This window comes from Primulina tabacum, chromosome 10 (assembly GCF_025594145.1).
Source record: "Primulina tabacum isolate GXHZ01 chromosome 10, ASM2559414v2, whole genome shotgun sequence".
NCBI lineage: Eukaryota > Viridiplantae > Streptophyta > Magnoliopsida > Lamiales > Gesneriaceae > Primulina > Primulina tabacum.
This window is the reverse complement of record NC_134559.1, coordinates 39,674,588-39,693,197: the sequence shown is the minus strand read 5'-3', so window position 1 is coordinate 39,693,197 and position 18,610 is coordinate 39,674,588. Positions and strand designations below refer to the sequence as shown.

General features: G+C 35.0%; 7 non-coding genes across 7 annotated transcripts; 1 reads left to right on the top strand and 6 right to left on the bottom strand.

Annotated features, from left to right (window-relative positions):
• Positions 1 to 435: 435 nt before the first annotated feature.
• LOC142506510 (5S ribosomal RNA) lies at positions 436 to 554 on the bottom strand. Its single transcript, XR_012804799.1, has one exon. It is a non-coding gene; the product is annotated as a 5S ribosomal RNA (ribosomal RNA).
• A 683-nt stretch (positions 555 to 1,237) lies between these two features.
• On the bottom strand, positions 1,238 to 1,356 carry LOC142507546 (5S ribosomal RNA). Its single transcript, XR_012805801.1, has one exon. It is a non-coding gene; the product is annotated as a 5S ribosomal RNA (ribosomal RNA).
• A 1,443-nt stretch (positions 1,357 to 2,799) lies between these two features.
• On the bottom strand, positions 2,800 to 2,918 carry LOC142515080 (5S ribosomal RNA). Its single transcript, XR_012810942.1, has one exon. It is a non-coding gene; the product is annotated as a 5S ribosomal RNA (ribosomal RNA).
• Positions 2,919 to 3,602: 684 nt separating this feature from the next.
• Positions 3,603 to 3,721, bottom strand: LOC142508651 (5S ribosomal RNA). The gene has a single exon (XR_012806857.1). It is a non-coding gene; the product is annotated as a 5S ribosomal RNA (ribosomal RNA).
• A 10,260-nt stretch (positions 3,722 to 13,981) lies between these two features.
• LOC142513039 (small nucleolar RNA R71) lies at positions 13,982 to 14,090 on the top strand. Its single transcript, XR_012809006.1, has one exon. It is a non-coding gene; the product is annotated as a small nucleolar RNA R71 (small nucleolar RNA).
• Positions 14,091 to 17,327: 3,237 nt separating this feature from the next.
• Positions 17,328 to 17,446, bottom strand: LOC142506614 (5S ribosomal RNA). The gene has a single exon (XR_012804901.1). It is a non-coding gene; the product is annotated as a 5S ribosomal RNA (ribosomal RNA).
• A 683-nt stretch (positions 17,447 to 18,129) lies between these two features.
• Positions 18,130 to 18,248, bottom strand: LOC142515527 (5S ribosomal RNA). The gene has a single exon (XR_012811370.1). It is a non-coding gene; the product is annotated as a 5S ribosomal RNA (ribosomal RNA).
• Between the last annotated feature and the right edge of the window lie 362 nt (positions 18,249 to 18,610).

Sequence of the window (18,610 nt, the reverse complement as noted above, 5' to 3'; positions counted from 1 at the left end):
TCGTGATGCGACCGTTTACATAAATTATGGATAAAACAATCGAAATAATTGTTTTTATTGAGTTAACCGTCTCCGGAGTAATTTACGTCATACCCTTCCGCACATAACCGGCTTACGGCAACAAAAATTGTTAAATGTTCCCAGAAAATAGAAAAAAATTAAGAATAAGAAAATAACGATTGTAAAGCTATTATTATGCCGTAGATAAGATAAAATGGAACCGGAATCGAATTTCGAACTTCCTAAGCAGATTTCTCGAGGAAACGGAAGCTTAACAGAAGCGGAACAATCAAATTTGGTTACAATTTTGTCAAAATCCGGCAGTGCCCGAGCTACGTTGATTTCACATGTCTTATCTGGTCCCGATCGAGATTCAGATGATTTGAGCCGAAAATCGTCTGTCAACAAGTAATCAAAAATAGAAAAACACGAAAAGGGGTGCAACACGAGGACTTCCCAGGTGGTAACCCATCCTAGTACAGCTCTCGCCCAAGCACGCTTAACTTCGGAGTTCTAATGCGATCCGGTGCATTACTGCTGGTATGACCGCACCTGACATTGAGTGGGATATTTATTCTTATATCCATCGAGTACGTAGGAGCAGGCGGCGATGGACAACACTCGGCACTGCTCTCGCCCAATCAGAACCATGAAGTTAAGCGTTGTGGCGCGATGGAAGAGCTAGGATGGGTGACACTCCCTGGTAAATCCTCGTGTCGCGATCATTTACGTAAATTATGGCTAAAACAGTCGAAATATTTGTTTTAATGAGTTAATCGTCTCCGGAGTAATCTGCGTCATACCCTTCCGCATAAAACCGGCTCACGACAACAAAAATTGCTAAATGTTCCCAGAAAATAGAAAAAAAATTAAGAAGAAGAAAATAGCGAATGTAAAGCTATTATTATTCATAGGATATGATAAAATGAAACTGGAATCGAATTTCGGACTTCCTAAGCGGATTTCTCGAGGAAACAGAAGCTTAACAGAAGCGGAAAATCGCAAATTAGAGGGTCTTAGAGAAGGAATTCGGCTAAAATCTCGTCAGCTCATTGCAGAGTAATGAGTCTCGTTCGTTTGCCCGTTTACAATCAAATTATCCTACAATTTTGTCCAAATCCGGCAGTGCCCGAGTTACGTTGATTTCCCATGTCTTATATGGTTCCGATCGAGATTCAGATGATTTGAGCCGAAAATTTTCTGTCAACAAGTAATCAAAAATAGAAAAACACGAAAAGGTGTGCAACACGAGGACTTCCCAGGGGGTCACCCATCCTAGTACGGCTCTCGCCCAAGCACGCTTAACTTCGGTGTTCTGATGGGATCCGGTGCATTAGTGCTGTTATGATCGCACCTTACCTTACATTGTGTAGGATGTTTATTCTTATATACCTCGAGTACGTGTGGAGCGGACGGCGATGGACAACACGCGGCACTGCTCTCGTCCAATCAGAACCATGAAGTTAGCGTTCTGGTGCGATAGCAGAGCTAGGATGGGTGACCTACCTATGAAGTCCTCGTGTCGCGACCATTTACGTAAATTATAGATAAAACAGTCGAAAATTGTTTTTAATGAGTTAACCATCTCCGGAGTAATCTGCGTCATACCCTTCCGCACAGTACCGGCTCACGACAACAAAAATCGCAAAATGTTCCCAGAATTATAGAAAAAAAAATAAGAATAAGAAAACAGCGAATGTAAAGCCATTATTAAGCCTGAGATACGATAAAATGGAACTAGAATCGAATTTCAAACTTCCTTAGCGGATTTCTCGAGGAAACGGAATCTTAACAGAAGCGAATAATATCAAATTAGAGTGTCTTGGAGAAGAAATTCGGCTAAAATTTCGTCAGCTCATCGCGGAGTAATGAGTCTCGTTCGTTTGCCCGTTTACAATCAAATTAGGCTACAATTTTGTACAAATCCGGCAGTGCCCGAGCTACGTCGATTTCACATGTCTTATCTTGTCCCGATCGAGATTCAGATGATTTGAGCCAAAAATCGTATGTCAACAAGAAACCAAAAATATAAAAACACGAAAAGGGGTGCAACACGAGGACTTCCCAGGGGGTCACCCATCCTAGTACTGCTCTCGCCCAAGCATGCTTAACTTCGGAGTTCTGATGGGATTTTTATTCTTATATCCCTCGAGTACGTGTGGAGCAGGCGGCGATGGACAACACGCGGTACTGCTCTCGCCCAATAAGAACCATGAAGTTAAGCGTTCTAGCGCGATGGCAGAGCTAGGATTGGTGACCTCCCTGGGCAGTCCTCGTGTCGCGACCGCTTACGTAAATTATGGCTAAAACATTCGAAATAATTGTTTTTAAAGAGTTAACCGTTTCCGGAGTAATCTTCGTCATATCCTTCTGCACAGAACCGGCTCACGACAATAAAAACCGCTAAATGTTCCCAGAAAATAGAAAAAAAATAAGAAGAAGAAAATAGCGAATGTAAAGCTATTATTATGCTTGGTATACGATAAAATGGAACCGAAATCGAATTTCAAACTTCCTAAGAAGATTTCTCGAGGAAACGAAAGATTAACAAAAGCGGAAAATCGCAAATTTGAGGGTCTTAGAGAAGGAATTCGTCTAAAATCTTGCCACCTCGTTGCGGAGTAATGAGGCTCGTTCGTTTGCCCATTTACAATCAAATTAGCCTACAATTTTGTTAAAATCCGGCAGTGCCCGTACTACGTTGATTTCACATGTCTTATCCGGTCTCGATCAAGATTCAGATGATTTGAGCCTAAAATTGTCCGTCAACATGTAATCAAAAATAGAAAAACACGAAAAGGGGTGCAACACGAGGACTTCTTAGGGGGTCATCCATCCTAGTACTGCTCTCGCCCAAGCACGCTTAACTTCGGAGTTCTGATAAGATCCGGTGCATTAGTGCTGGTATGATCGCACCCGACATTGAGTGGGAAGTTTATTCTTTTATCCCTCGAGTACGTGTGGACCGGGCTGCGATGGACAACACTCGGCACTGCTCTCGCCCAATCAGAACCATGAAGTTAAGCGTTCTAGCGCGATGGAAGAGCTAGGATGGGTGACACTCCCTGTTAAATCCTCGTGTCGCGATCGTTTACGTACATTATGGCTAAAACAGTCGAAATATTTGTTTTTAATGAGTTAACCGTCTCCGGAGTAATATTTGTCATACCCTTCCGCACAGAACCGGCTCACGACAAAAAAAATCGCTAAATGTTCCCAGAAAATAGAAAAAAAAACAAGAAGAAGAAAATAGCGAATGTAAAGCTATTATTATGACAGGGATATAATAAAATGGAACCAGAATCAAATTTCGAACTTCCTAAACGAATTTCTTGAGGAAACGGAAGCTTAACTGAAGCGGAAAATAGCAAATTAGAGGTTCTTAGAGAAGGAATTCGGCTAAAATCTTGCCAGCTCATTGCGGAGTAATGAGTCTCGTTCGATTGCCCGTTTACAATCAAATTAGGCTAAAATTTTTTCAAAATCCGGCAGTTCCTGAGCTACATTGATTTTACATGTCTTATCTTGTCTCGATGAGGATTCAGATGATTTGAGCCGAAAATCGTCTGTCAACAAGTAATCCAAAATAGAAAAACACGAAAAGGGTGCAACATGAGGACTTCCCAGGGGGTCACCCATGCTAGTACGGCTCTCGCCCAAGCACGCTTAACTCCGGTGTTCGGATGGGATCCGGTGCATTAGTGCTGGTATGATCGCACCTGACATTGAGTAGGATGTTTATTCTTATATCCCTCGAGTACGTGTGGAGCGGGCGGCGATGGACAACACGCGGCACTGATCTCGCCCAATCAAACCCATGAAGTTTAGCGTTCTGGTGCGATGGAAGAGCTAGGATGGGTGACCTCCCTGGGAAGTCCTCGTGTCGCGACCATTTACGTAAATTATGGCTAAAACAGTTGAAAATTGTTTTTAATGAGTTAACCGTCTCCGGAGTAATCTGCGACATATTATTCCGCACAGAACCGGCTCACGACAAAAAAATTGCTAAATGTTCCCAGAAAAGAGAAAAAAAAATAAGAAGAAGAAAATAGCGAATGTAAAGCTATTATTATGGCTGAGATACGATAAAATGGAACCGAAATCGAATTTCGAACTTCCTAAGCGGATTTCTCAAGGAAACGGAAGCTTAACAGAAGCGGAAAATCGCAAATTAGAGGGTCTTAGAGAAGGAATTCGGCTAAAATCTCGCCAGCTCCTTGTGGAGTAATGAGTCTCGTTCGTTTGCCCGTTTACAATCAAATTAGGCTACAATTTGGTCCAAATCCGGCAGTGCTCGAGCTACGTTAGAGCGGGCGGCGATGGACAACACGCGGCACTTCTCTCGCCCAATCAGAACCATGAAGTTAGGCTCGAAATAATTGTTTTTCATGAGTTAACCGTCTCCGTAGTAATCTGCGTCATACCCTTCCGCACAGAACCGGATCACGACAACAAAAATCGCTAAATGTTCCCAGAAAATAGAAAAAAAAAAGAAGAAGAAAATAGCGAATGTAAAGCTATTTTTATGTTTGAGATACGATAAACTGGAACATGAATCGAATTTCGAACTACCTAAGCGGATTTGTCGAGTAAACATAAGCTTAACAGAATCGGAAAATCGCAAATTAGAGGCTTTTAGAGAAGGAATTTGGCTAAAATCTCGCCAGCTCATTGCGGAGTAATGAGTCTCGTTCGTTTGCCCGTTTACAATCAAATTAGGCTACAATTTTGTCCAAATCCGGCAGTGCCCGAGCTACGTTGATTTCACATGTCTTATCTGGTCCCGATCGAGATTCAGATGATTTGAGCCGAAAATCGTCTGTCAACAAGTAATCAAAAATAGAAAAACACGAAAAGGGGTGCAACACAATGACTTCTGTTGCGACTTTGATTGTTGCACTCCCAAGAGCAGGTTGTCCACAAGTAGTATAATTCGGTGAGTCCGAATATCGTATTCACAGGGAAGCTAAGGTAATTACAAGTCCACTACAATGTCTTTTTGTTTTGTTTTTGTTTTTTGTTTCTTTTTAATTTTAATTGTTTGAATCTTTAATGGGTAAATTTTAATTGTTCAAATTTTAATTTAAGTAGTTGAGATTAAAGGATCCACTCTTGGTATTTTAATAAAGTTAACATTAACGAACAATATTGAACCCACTTAATAAAATGGTTCCAATATATTAAATAATCATATTTATATTATGTTATATATTATTATCTTATAAGTATATAATATATACTAAAACTTATAAATGTGGTCAAGTATTTATTGTGCTATATATATTTGTAAACACTAAATCAAGGTTCCCACTTTAAATGGTTGGTAAAACCAAACTAACATTTAAATGGTACCAAGAAATTAATATTATGATATATTTATATATAGTAAATCAAGGTTCCCACTTTAAATGGTTGGTAAAACCAAACTAACATTTAAATGGTACCAAGAAATTAATATTATAATATATTCATATATAATAAATCAAGGCATCCACTTTAAATGGTTGGTAATACCAAACTAACATTTAAATGGTTCCAAGAATTTAGTGTAACATATAGCAACAATAAATCAAAACTCCCACTTATAAGTATGGTATAAAAATGCTTAAAGAAATAAATATAACATAAACAATAAATAATGATTAAATAATATAAAACATAGATTCTTACCTTTTAGTAACCTTATTATCATGCCAAGAGTTTCACCTTTTCATCTCAACTTTAGGAAGTTAGCTATTCATTATTCAAACTGTAAAACTTTGAATATGAAATTATCATGTTAATTATATTTAAATGAAGAAATAAAGGAAAAATATAGAGAGAAATATTTTGAACTCAAAGGTTTGTTCATAGAATGAGGGATATCTCAATACATTACAATGCACCCCTATTTATAGCCAAATTTGGGAAGACAACCACAAATAAAATATTATTTTTTTACACAAAAGTCTTCATTGGTGTTCCAAGATATTATATTATATTACACATCACTTTTGAAAATCTTCTTCTTGGAATTTGCTTCTTCACATAAAAAGAAACATGTGGATAATTGAGTTGTCTAGTTGTGGTATTTTTTTCAAATCATTTGACCAAGTAATTTGAGAGATATGGTCAAAATACTAGAGCATGGTAAAACTGCCACTCCTTTGGTAACTTTATTTGTTGCTTAATTTGATCCCAATTGTGAGAGGATTTTTATCTCATGCTTGACACCAATATTGTAGATATTAACATCAACTTTCTACAGGTCCAAGAATCATCTTAATCCCATTTGCAACGCCAAGTTTATTCTTGTTTTATCGAACCTGTAAAAAATATTAAAAACTTGTAATTACACAACAACTTATATTTTATACAATTTATTATAAAACATATAATATTTAAACATTTAATAAAACAAAAACTATATATTTATATTATAAATTATTTAATTAATGTACAATTTTTATGTTTATCACACCTTCCAACAAGCTTATTGCTAGTCCCTAGCAATTTAAGCGTTAATAGCAATACAAAACATATTGATTAATTTAAATAGAAATGTAATCAAAACTATCTAAGTGTTTAAATTAAATTTGAAAACTGTCAAAGTTATATCAAGATCATCATAATTATAATTTATGAAATAATTTGAGATGATCAATTCAAAGCTTATTTCAGGTAGTTAAATGTACACGGCCTTCAGAAATTCCTAGTAAGAGTCTCAACTCCATATCCTCACAGGTTAATAAATGTTTCAATTTATGGCAACGATTTCTCTCATGGAGTTGGAATACAGATAAATGCTCAGAAAAATGGTTTACAGAATGCAGACAGACAAACGAGCCAAACTAATCAAAAGATAGAAAATCCATTGATTCAAAATCTAGTTGTTCTTATTATATATTTTTTCCTGATATTTTTTTTTTTGCATAACTTCATGGAATCAGACTAAGTTTATGCTTCTTGACCACATATTTATTTAATTTGTACAATAAATTTCTCTCTCTTTTTTGTTTTTTGTTTTTTTTTTATGAGAGATATATGGGTCGTAGCATATAACTTAAAAATTACATAGATATTCAATATCTTTCTTTTTGTATTTTTCTCCGTTTTTTTTTCAGGAAATATCGTTTTTTTTTCTTCAAAATAAGAACTCAAGATCTAAACAATAGATAGTCTCTCTCATGATCAATAAAGGCTCGAAAGCTGTTTTCTCAGTCCTCTCCACTCACTCACAAAATATGTGTGAGTTTAAAATTATAGGCACTCTTATAAGGTATATCTTGGGCCATATACTTTAATACCTGATATTATCACAATGGTTAATCACTCAAAAAGATTTCATAAATCATATTTTTATATTGATCAGAATATTAAAATTGACTTTTTTTTTCAAATAAAAATTTAAACATTCTTAAATAGATTAATGCATGTTCTAATTTAAATCTTTCAAACATGTAATGTATGACAATTTTTGCAAAAATTACTAAGATACAAATAATAAACATGATTTTATTTTAAAATAATATATATTATTTTTTTTTTATTTTTTTTTAAAATTTTTTTTTTATAAGTTTGTTCTCCCCCCAATCAGAATATGACATTGTCCCTAATGTCAAAATAACTATTAATAAAGAGTACGTAATGAAAGAGATATCACCTGGAATTTTATTGAAGATAACAAACTGAAACAAACGCAAACCAATCCACGACTTTTGAATCAATGATCCAACTTCCTTTTCTTACTGCTTGATTGCGACCAATTGATCTTTGTTATCATCGGATCAGGCTTATGAACAAAAGCTTCCAAATCATCAATTAATTGGTCGGCAGTCGAAGCACAGATGAACATCCGTCGTGAATTTTCTGAAATGAAATTCTGTTCCATAGCTTAATCAAGAAATGTCAACAAACTGTCAAAATAATTATTGATATTCAACAAGCCCACAGGTTTATTATGGATATTAAGTTGTGCCCAAGAAACAGTGTGAAAAATTTCTTCTAATGTACCAAAACCACCTGGTAGTGCAATAAAAGCATCATAATTTTCAATCATTTGAGTGATTCTTTCATACATAGAAGAAACTTTTAATTCCTCCCCAATCGTAACACCTGTAATATTTCCTTCAGCTAAAGCTATAGGAATAATACCCAAAACCTGACTACCTCCAAGATGAGCAGATGTTGAAACAGATCCCATTAACCCAATATTACCTCCCCCATATACCAAGTGAGTTTTTCTCTCAGCCAATATTTTTCCAAGATTATTCGCTGCTTCTACAAACACTTCATTTTTTCCAGGACTCGGCCTACAAAATACACAAATATTTTTCAATGTTTGTGCAGAGGATCCAGCCATGTTTTTACTTTCTTTTTTTTTTTTCTGCGAAAATAGAGAGAAAGATGAGAGATTTTAGAGGAGTAATATGTTATCATGACAAAACTATGGGTCACAGCTGTAAACAGAATAAATAGTAAAAACAATAATGACACACGCATATAAACAGTAGTGTGATTGTGGCTCACAATTTTCCTCTGGTTTTACGTCCAGAAACGGCTTCAACGCCTTCTATGAGTCGAGAATATGCTTCCCATCCAATTTTCTTATAAATTGGCAAACAGGGTCTTTTTTAGTCGGATTCCCAAGACTATGACGCTCATCTTGGAATTGTTTCCATAAACGGAGAAGTTCAATATGCACATGTCCACTAGAATGCGTCTCAAGAGTCAATAAGATGTTATCTAAAGACTCCTTACTCAGCACATTCTTAATGAAACCAATTTTATCTTCTCTGTTATTTGAAACACATCCCAAAGATCTGCATCGTTTGTCACAAGTCCATCTTGCACACTTATGACAAACCCCTAAACTTTTGGCCCTTCGTTTTTTCGCATAAGTGCTTTTTCCTAATCCAGGCAAATACCGAATGAGCAATGATTGTGGAACTTCTCCTCCTAATCGGACCTTAGCTTCTATTACAAGACGAATATCTTCTGGAATTCCTTTTTGCATTAGCAATCTCAATCTTTCACACCTTCCTGCATAAATTTTTTTTAGAACATTTTCAGAAACAGAGGGAAAATATTTACAAATTTTTGAGAGAATTTCATCCATTTTGAAAAGAAATTATTTTTTTTTATTTTTGTATCAGCAATTGTGGGAAACTGATTTAACCGACTATGAGAGTCACGGAGTACCGTTATCCGCCATTTAACCGGGAAAATAAAAATATTAAGAAAACCTGAAATAAAAACAAACAAACTTAAATGCAACAAAAAAAAAATCAAGGATCAGAAAGGGAAATAAACTCTTCTTGAAAGATTTCATTTTCTAAAAATGGTTTAAGCCTTTGTCCATTTACTTTAAAAATATCACCATTTTTAGGATTTTCAATATCCACAACTCCATAAGTATACACATGCTTTACAACATATGGGCCTGTCCATCTTGATCGTAATTTTCCTGGGAATATGTGAAGTCGAGAATTATAAAGCAAAACTTTTTTACCAATCTCAAAAGATTTTCTAAGAATTGTTTTATCATGAAATGATTTGATTTTTGCTTTATAAATCCTTGAATTCTCATACGCGTCATTTCTGAGTTCATCGAGTTCATTAAGTTGCAATTTACGCAATTTGTTGGCATCATCCATGCTTGAATTTAATGTTTTGATCGCCCAATAAGCTTTATGTTCCAATTCCACAGGCAAATGACAATATTTTCCATAAACCAACCTATAGGGAGACATATTCAATGATGTTTTAAAAGCTGTTCGATATGCCCAAAGTGCATCATTAAGTTGCAGAGACCAATCTTTTCTATTTGAGTTAACAGTTTTTTCCAAAATTTGCTTTATCTCCCTATTAGCTAATTCAACTTGTCCATTTGTTTGAGGATGATAAGGAGTAGTTACTTTATGAGTAATACCATATTTTTTCATTAATGAAGCAAATGGTTTATTAACAAAGTGAGTTCCCCCATCACTTATCATGGCTCGAGGAATTCCAAATCTACTAAAAATATTTTCTTTTAAAAATTTGATGACGATTTTATGATCATTTTTTCGACATGGAATTGCCTCTATCCATTTGGAAACATAATCAACTGCAACTAAAATATACAAGTATCCAAACGACAATGGAAAAGGTCCCATAAAATCAATTCCCCAACAGTCAAAGATTTCAATGATAGGATTCAAAGGCATCATGTTTCTTTTTGAAATCGCACCCAATTTTTGACAATTTTCACAGATCTTGCAGATTTCGTGGGTGTCTTTAAACAAAGTGGGCCAATAAAATCCACACTGCAAGATTTTTGCAGCCGTTTTCTTTGAAGAAAAATGTCCTCCGCATGCTTCTGAATGACAAAATTTAATGACACTACTAACCTCATTGTCGGATATGCAACGTCGAAAAATTTGATCTGGACAATACTTGAACAGATACGGATCATCCCAATAAAAGTTTTTTACCTCATTCAAAAATTTTCTTTTATCTTGGGAACTCCATTGCGGTGGCATTTTTCCTGTCACAAGAAAATTTACTATGTTAGCAAACCAAGGTGTAGTAGTAACTGAAAATAGATGTTCGTCAGGAAAACTATCGTTAATTGGTGTCATTTCACAAGATGATCCTGTTACTAGTCTCGATAAATGATCGGCTACGACATTCTCGGTTCCTTTTTTATCTTTGATCACAATGTCAAATTCTTGGAGTAACAAAATCCATCGTATCAGTCGTGGCTTTGCATCCTGTTTGGTCAACAAATATCTAATAGCAGAATGATCAGTAAACACAATAGTCGTTGATCCAATCAAATAAGAACGAAATTTATCTAATGCAAATATTACAGCAAGTAGTTCTTTTTCAGTTGTGGAGTAATTCATTTGTGCATTGTTTAAAGTTCTACTTGCATAATATATCACATAAGGCTTACCGTTTCTTCTTTGACCCAGTACTGCACCGACTGCATAATCACTCGCATCGCACATGATTTCAAATGGTAAAGACCAGTCAGGAGGTTGCATGATAGGAGCTGATGTTAAATGTCGAATAATTTTATCAAAAGCATTTTGACATTCTTGAGTCCACTCAAATGCAGTGTCTTTTGTTAAGAGGTTACAAATGGGTTTAGAGATTAAACTAAAGTCCTTTATAAACCTCCGATAAAATCCATCATGTCCCAAAAATGAGCGAATTTCTTTAATGGTTTTTGGAGGGGGTAAATTGGCAATGACATCAACTTTTGCTTTATCAACTTCAATTCCATGAGATGACACGACATGTCCCAAAACAATTCCAGAAGTAATCATGTAATGACATTTTTCCCAATTTAAAATAAGACCTTTTTCCACGCATCTTTTTAAAACTTTTTCCAAATTTTCAAGACAATTATCAAATGTATTCCCAAAGACAGTTAAATCATCCATGAAAATTTCCAAACAATTTTCAACCATGTCGCAAAAAATGCTTAGCATACATCTTTGAAATGTTGCTGGGGCATTGCATAAACCAAATGGCATCCTTCTGAATGCAAATGTTCCAAAAGGACATGTGAATGTAGTTTTTTCTTGATCTTCGAGTGCAATGGGAATTTGATAATAACCTGAATATCCATCAAGAAAACAGTAGTATGGATGACCTGCTACTCTTTCTAAAATTTGATCCAAAAATGGTAATGGAAAATGATCTTTTCCAGTGGCGTCATTTAATTTTCTATAAGCAATACACATCCGCCAACTAGATGGGACTCGACTTGTTAACAATTCACCTTTTTTCATTTTTTATCACTGTGATGCCAGATTTTTTTGGAACTACTTGTGTTGGGCTTACCCACTTACTATCAGAAATAGGGTAGATAATCCCAACATCAAGTAGTTTGAGAACTTCAGTTTTCACAACATCTTTCATGAGTGGATTTAATCTCCTTTGTGGTTGTTGAGATGTTTTAGCATTTTCTTCTAAATGAATTTTGTGTGTGCAAATTAGTGGATTAATGCCCTTGAGATCTTTTAGTGTCCAACCAATTGCATTTTTATGTCTTTTAAGCATATCAACTAATTTACCTTCTTGATCACTTTCTAGTTTGGAAGAAATTACCACTGGATATGTTTCATCTTCTCCAAGAAATGCATACTTCAATTCTTCTGGCAAGGGTTTTAACTCCAATATGGGTGGTTCGTCTTTGTTCTCATATTTTGCATCAAATTCTTTCTCTGATCCTGGTAACGAGTGATACCTGATAAAATCATCAAGATCAATTTCAATATTTTCTTTAACAATTTCAATTGAACAAATATCTAATTGATCACGAATACTACCTTCTTGAATGTTTTCTTCCACAAGAGTTTCAATAAGATTTTCATCTTCACTTTCATCTCCTTTGTCATGTGGTTGCTTACAAAGATTAAAAACATTGAGCTCCAAGGTCATGTTACCAAATGACAACTTCATTATTCCATTCCTGCAATTTATAAGGGCATTAGAAGTTGCTAAAAATGGACGACCCAGAATTACAGGAATTGCATTACAAGCTTTGATAGGTTGTGTATCTAAAACTATGAAATCGACAGGATATACAAAGTTATCAACTTGGACCAATACGTCTTCTATCATACCTCTTGGCACTTTAACATATCTATCGGCAAGTAAAAGTGTTACCGAAGTTGATTTTAACTCGCCTAGATTGAGTTCTTGATAAACTGAATATGGAAGTAAATTCACACTAGCTCCAAGATCAAGCAAGGCTTTTTTAATCTTTCGTTATCCAATAATACATGAAATAGTAGGACAACCAGGGTCTTTGTATTTCAAAGTATTATTATTTTGAATGATTGAACTTACTTGTTCGGCTAAAAATGCTTTCTTTTTCACATTCAATTTTCTTTTCACAGTGCACAAGTCTTTCAAAAATTTGGCATATAATGGTACCTGTTTTATTGCATCTAATAAAGGAATATTAACTTTTACTTGTTTAAAAATATCATATATATCAGAATTCAAATTTGATTTTTTTGTATTTTTCAATGCATGAGGGAATGGTGGTGACACTGTTTGTTGAACCTCCTCTTCGCAAGTTATGGGTTCCACTTCCTTACCCTTTGAAGTTGATTTATCATCATCTTCACAAGGTTCAAGAATGGATTTTTCCACAACCTTACCACTTCGAAGGGTAATAACAGATTTTACCTGATCCATCGGTTGAGTTCCAGAAGTTCCAGTTTGTGAATGATGATCCTTGGGATTAGGCAGAGGTTGTGAAGGAAATTTACCTTTTTCATGAACATTAAGTGCATATGCAAATTTAGCAAGAGTATCTTTCAAATCTGTCATGGTTTGAGCAGTTTGAGTATTGATAGACTCTTGCTTTGCAATGAAAGAATTCAATGTATCTTCCAAATTTCTTTTAGGTGGAGGAACATAAGGTGCATAATTTTGAAAATTTTGTTGATTTTGGAAATGTGGTTGTGAAAATTATGCAGCATTATCATTCCTCCAACTAAAATTTGGATGATTTCGCCAACCTGGATTGTAATTTTGAGAAAATGGTTCAAAATTTGGCCTTTTGAAATTGTTCAAAACATTGGCTTGTTCATGGAGACATTCTTTAAAAGAGGGCAAAGTGGGACAATCTTTTGTAAAATGATCACTTGTATCACAGATGTGACACGCAATTTCTTGAACAGATTTTAATTGACCATTCTTTTTCAATTCAAGTGCCTCAACTTTTCTTGCCAAAGATGTAAATCTAGCTTGAAGATCATGTTCATCTTTGAGAGTGTACATACCTCCACCAGATGTAGGAGATTGAATCTTGTTTGATGGTTCGATTGTACCTATAGTGTCCCAATTTTGAGCATTTTCAGCTAATAAATCGAGATACTCAATTGCCTCATTTGGATCTTTATCTTCAAATGTTCCATTACACATAAATTCAACCATTTGCCTATCTTTAGGTGTTAAGCCTTCATAAAATTGAGAAACAACTCTCCAAATTTCAAAACCATGATGTGGACAAAGATTAAGCAATTCTTTGTATCTATCCCAACACTGATAAAAAGTTTCTCCTTGTTTTTGAGTGAAAGTAATGATTTGCCTTTTGAAAGAATCTGTTCTATGAGATGGAAAAAACTTTTTCAAAAATTGTTGTTGCAATTCATCCCAAGTTCGAATGGATCCCGATCTAAGATTTTGTAGCCAAGTTTTAGCTTTATCTTTTAAAGAAAAAGGAAAAAGCTTAAGTCGAATGGTGTTCATGCTACAATTTAGATCATTATATGTGTTGCACACTTCTTCAAACTCTCGTAAATGCATGTATGGATTTTCAGAATCTAAGCCATGAAAATTGGGTAAAAGTTGGATAATACCAGGCTTAAAATTGAAATGAGATGCATCAGGGGGAAAAATTAGACATGAAGGTGCACTAGTACGTGTAGGATTCATGTGATCTCTAAGTGTTCTTCGTCTATCATGATCATGTTGAGATTGAATTTCATCTTCATTTTCTTGGATGGGTTCTTACGCCATGTTTTGTAAAAATAAAGGGTTATTTCGAATGAGTCGACCACTAAGTGTACGTGACCAAATGCTCATGCAAATGTAAATGCAAAAAAAATAAAAACACACAAAAGCAATAAAAATTTAAATAAAGAAAAATAAACTATAAACAAAATTAAATAGACTTGAAATTAAATTATACTTCCCCGGCAACGGCGCCAAAAACTTGTTGCGACTTTGATTGTTGCACTCCCAAGAGCAGGTTGTCCACAAGTAGTATAATTCGGTGAGTCCGAATATCGTATCCACAGGGAAGCTAAGGTAATTACAAGTCCACTACAATGTCTTTTTGTTTTGTTTTTGTTTTTTGTTTCTTTTTAATTTTAATTGTTTGAATCTTTAATGGGTAAATTTTAATTGTTCAAATTTTAATTTAAGTAGTTGAGATTAAAGGATCCACTCTTGGTATTTTAATAAAGTTAACATTAACGAACAATATTGAAACCCACTTAATAAAATGGTTCCAATATATTAAATAATCATATTTATATTATGTTATATATTATTATCTTATAAGTATATAATATATACTAAAACTTATAAATGTGGTCAAGTATTTATTGTGCTATATATATTTGTAAACACTAAATCAAGGTTCCCACTTTAAATGGTTGGTAAAACCAAACTAACATTTAAATGGTACCAAGAAATTAATATTATGATATATTTATATATAGTAAATCAAGGTTCCCACTTTAAATGGTTGGTAAAACCAAACTAACATCTAAATGGTACCAAGAAATTAATATTATAATATATTCATATATAATAAATCAAGGCATCCACTTTAAATGGTTGGTAATACCAAACTAACATTTAAATGGTTCCAAGAATTTAGTGTAACATATAGCAACAATAAATCAAAACTCCCACTTATAAGTATGGTATAAAAATGCTTAAAGAAATAAATATAACATAAACAATAAATAATGATTAAATAATATAAAACATAAATTCTTACCTTTTAGTAACCTTATTATCATGCCAAGAGTTTCACATTTTCATCTCAACTTTAGGAAGTAGCTATTCATTATTCAAAGTGTAAAACTTTGAATATGAAATTATCATGCTAATTATATTTAAATGAAGAAATAAAGGAAAAATATAGAGAGAAATATTATGAACTCAAAGGTTTGTTCATAGAATGAGGGATATCTCAATACATTACAATGCACCCCTATTTATAGCCAAATTTGGGGAGACAACCACAAATAAAATATTATTTTTTTACATAAAAGTCTTCATTGGTGTTCCAAGATATTATATTATATTACACATCACTTTTGAAAATCTTCTTCTTGGAATTTGCTTCTTCATATAAAAAGAAACATGTGGATAATTGAGTTGTCTAGTTGTGGTATTTTTTTAAAATCATTTGACCAAGTAATTTGAGAGATATGGTCAAAATACTAGAGTATGGTAAAACTGTCACTCCTTTGGTAACTTTATTTGTGGCTTAATTTGATCCCAATTGTGAGAGGATTTTTATCTCATGCTTGACACCAATATTGTAGATATTAACATCAACTTTTTACAGGTCCAAGAATCATCTTAATCCCATTTGCAACGCCAAGTTTATTCTTGTTTTATCGAACCTGTAAAAATAGTAAAAACTTGTAATTACACAACAACTTATATTTTATACAATTTATTATAAAACATATAATATTTAAACATTTAATAAAACAAAAACTATATATTTATATTATAAAACATTTAATTAATGTACAATTTTTATGTTTATCACACCTTCCAACCAGTTTATTGCTAGTCCCTAGCAATTTAAGCGTTAATAGCAATACAAAACATATTGATTAATTTAAATAGAAATGTAATCAAAACTATCTAAGTGTTTAAATTAAATTTGAAAACTGTCAAAGTTATATCAAGATCATCATAATTATAATTTATGAAATAATTTGAGATGATCAATTCAAAGCTTATTTCAGGTAGTTAAATGTACACGACCTTCAGAAATTCCTAGTAAGAGTCTCAACTCCATATCCTCACAGGTTAATAAATGTTTCAATTTATGGCAACGATTTCTCTCATGGTGCATTAGTACTGGTATGGATCCGGTGCATTAGTACTGGTATGATCGCACCCGACATTGAGTGGGATGTTAATTCTTATATCCCTCGAGTACGTGTGGAGCAGGGCGGCGATGGACAACACTCGGCACTGCTCAAGCCCAATCAGAACCCTGAAGTTAAGCGTTCTGGCGCGATGGCAGAGCTAGGATGGGTGACCTCCCTGGCAGTCCTCGTGTCGCGACCGTTTACATAAATTTTGATTAAAACAGTCGAAATAATTGTTTTTAATGAGTTAATCGTCTCCGGAGTAATCTGCGTCATACCCTTCCGCACAGAACTGGCTAACGACAACAAAAATCTCTAAATGTTCCCAGAAAATAGAAAAAAAAACAGAAGAAGAAAATAGAGAACGTAAAGCTATTATTATGCCTGGGATACAATAAAATGGAACCGAAATCGAATTTCGGACTTCCTAAGCGAATTTCTCGAGGAAACGGCAGCTTAACAGAAGCGGAAAATCGCAAATTAGAGGGTCTTAGAGAAGGAATTCGGCTAAAATCTCGCCACCCCGTTGCGGAGTAATGAGTCTCGTTCGTTTGCCCGTTTACAATCAAATTAGGCTACAATTTTGTCCAAATCCGGCAGTGCCCGAGCTACGTTGATTTCACATGTCTTATCTGGTCCCGATCGAGATTAAGTTGATTTGAGCCGAAAATCGTCTGTCAACAAGTAATAAAAAATAGAAAAACACGAAAAGGGTCGCAACACGAGGACTTCCCAGGGGGTTACCCATCCTAGTATTGCTCTCGCCCAAGCACGCTTAACTTCGGAGTTCTGATGGGATCCGATGAATTAGTGCTGGTATGATCACACCCGACATTGAGTGGGATGTTTATTCTTATATCCCTCGAGTACGTGTGGAGCGGGCGGCGATGGACAACACTCGGCACTGCTCAAGCCCAATCAGAACCCTGAAGTTAAGCGTTCTGGCGCGATGGCAGAGCTAAGATGGGTGACTTCCCTGGGCAGTCCTCGTGTCGCGATTGTTTATGTAAATTATGGCTAAAACCGTCGAAATAATTGTTTTTAATGAGTTAACCGTCTCCAGAGTAATCTGCGTCATACCCTTCCGCACAGAACCGGCTCACGACAACAAAAATCGATAAATGTTCCCAGAAAATAGAAAAAAATTAAGAATAAGAAAATAACGAATGTAAAGCTATTATTATGCCTGAGATAAGATAAAATGGAACCGGAATTTAATTTCGAACTTCCTAAGCGGATTTCTTGAGGAAACGGAAGCTTAATAGAAGCGGAAAATCGCAAATTAGAGAGTCTTAGAGAAGGAATTCGACTAAATTCTAGCCAGCTCATTGCGGAGTAATGAGTCTCGTTCGTTTGCCCGTATACAATCAAATTAGGCTACAATTTTGTCAAAATCCGGCAGTGCCCAAGCTACGTTGATTTCACATGTCTTATATGGTCCCGATCGAGATTCAGATGATTTGAGCCGAAAATTGTCTGTCAACAAGTAATCAAAAATAGAAAAACACGAAAAAAGGTGCAACACGAGGACTTCCCAGGGGGTCACCCATCCTAGTACTACTCTCGCCCAAGCACGCTTAACTTCGGAGTTATGATGGGATCTAGTGCATTAGTGCTGGTATGATCGCACCCGACATTGATTGGGATGTTTATTCTTATATCCCTCGGGTATGTGTGGAGCGGACGGCGATGGAAAACACGCGGCACTCCTCTCGCTCAATCAGAACCATGAAGTTAAGCGTTCTTGCACGATGGAAGAGCTAAGATAGGTGACCTCCCTTGGAAGTCCTCCTGTCGCGATCGTTTACTTAAATTATGGCTAAAACAGTCGAAATAATTGTTTTTAATTAGTTAACCGTCTCCAGAGTAATCTGCGTCATATCCTTCCGCACAGAACCGGCTCACAACAACAAAAATCGCTAAATGTTCCCAGAAAATAGAAAAAAATAAGAATGTTTTATTTGGTCCGATCGAGATTCAGATGATTTGAGCCG